We start from the raw sequence: 2,072 nt of genomic DNA on the forward strand, positions 1-2,072 counted from the left end.
CATTGTTACCAAGCAGCGACAGGAAACGACTGCCCACAACAGGAAGTGATGATGCCGCGTTCCGGCCCCGCAGCCCCACTCCTAGTCTATTAGCCAATCCCAGGCGATTCCTCGAAAAGCCTCGGCGGGAGGAAGAAGGGGGCAACAGACGACGCGGCAAGGCGGGCCTTGGTCTGGAAAAGGAGAGCTGCTGTGACGCCCACCATGTGACAGGCCCCACCCTCCTCCGCCATTTTGAATTGTGGCGAGAAATTCGCGTTCTGAGAACTGTGGGAACCTTTGCTTTCCCGTTCTGAAAACTGAAGAACGTCACCTTCTGACCTCTTGAAGCCATTTTCAGAGAGCGAGAAATGCGGTATTAGTCCAACCTGACGTCAGTTAATACAATTAGTCCAGACTAGTTTAATATCTTACCTTTTATTCACCATCTATTGAGTGCGAACTATCAAGCATTGTTGTAGATGCTGGGGATACAGCGGAAATTAAAACAGACCCTAGATCCCAGTTCTCATGGTTCTTTATATTCTACATTCTCAAGGTTCTTTATACTCAGAGGAGGGACAATAATTACTATATATCTAATATGGTGATAATGCTAGTGAGAAAAAGCAGAGGAAAGGGGGTGGGGTGGGGTGGAATGGGACCGTGCCCGGTGGGGGCAATTGTGGTTTTCAACAGTGGTCAGAGTTGGCCTCTCTGAGATGGTAATTTTCTGAAATACCTGAAAAGAGGCGATGATTGTAAACGGTGGGAAAATCTGATAACCTTGGTATTTGTAAAAGGACAGTTAAGGCCTTTCTTAGATGCCGATGCCTGAAGGAAGTTAGGGAACCAGCCTCACGACATCCTACTCCCGTTTTCGCAGTTAATTTAGAAAAACAACGTTACCCAAGTTTTTTAGGGTGTTTCTGTGTTCCTTTTTCCATTTTTCTGTTTTCTCTGTTTCCAGGTAACACTCCAGCTACACTGGCTCTTCTAACAAACCAAAAGCTCCCACTTCTACAACTTTACATAGGCTAGAATATTTTCCCTTTGTATCTTAGCTCTTAACGACCAATACTCTCCTCAGTCGTCATCTCCCCAGAAGAGACTTCCCTAACCACGCTATCTAAAATAATTTCCCCATCCCCTTACCTGCTTAATTTTATTTAAAGTACTTAATCTGAAAGTATATTATTTATTTGTTTACCCCACCCCTGAAGAGCAGTAAGCCTTGTTGCTGTGTTTATTGTTATAACCTGAGCGAGCTCATAGTAGGCCATCAAATATTTTCTGAGAGAATGCCCCCTTCAGCATGATGACCATTTTATGAGCCTGGAATATAAGTATTTCACTCCAAGCAGTTACAATAATATTCTCATATTTCCTGCTCACCTTCCCAGCGGGCTTGATATTGTCATTTTTTACGGTATATGTACATAATTTAGGTGCCGTGGCTGTACTCATTTTTTTTCTTATATGACATAATCATGTACCAGAAATTTTACCTAGAACGTGTGAAATGAATTCTTCAGTGGCTTACGATTGCTAATAAGCCCAGTATTGAGCTTCTGGTAATAACATTAGCCACTCCTCGACATATTCTTGAGGCAAACATGACTTAAGGTGAAATTTACAATCATAAGAGAAAATGTAAGTGAGAAATATGTTTATATCTTTGAGAATGTGGAAGGACTTTCTAGACATGACAAAAAAAATTTTAAGGAATTACTGTTAAGTAAGACTTCATAAATAAATGCTTCTGAATGTCAAAACACAAGGTTAGTCAAGTTAAAAGAGAAATGACAAACAAAAAAATAATTTCAACATGACATATGACAGCTAAGGGGTAATACTAGTCTTTAATAAAACTAAAAGACAAATGACAAACTGGTAAAAATGCTACATATATGATAAACATATGACAAACACCATTAGTCTGTACAAAGCTATCATAAATTGATTTTTTTAAAAATATAAACACCCTAATTTAAAAATGTGGTAAGGACAATAAATAAGCAATTCAAACAAGGAGAAAATATTTGCCTGATAAGCATATGATAATAGATCCAACCTCACTAGTAACCAAAAAT

The sequence above is a fragment of the Neofelis nebulosa genome, chromosome X (assembly GCF_028018385.1).
Source record: "Neofelis nebulosa isolate mNeoNeb1 chromosome X, mNeoNeb1.pri, whole genome shotgun sequence".
In the NCBI taxonomy this organism is placed as follows: domain Eukaryota; kingdom Metazoa; phylum Chordata; class Mammalia; order Carnivora; family Felidae; genus Neofelis; species Neofelis nebulosa.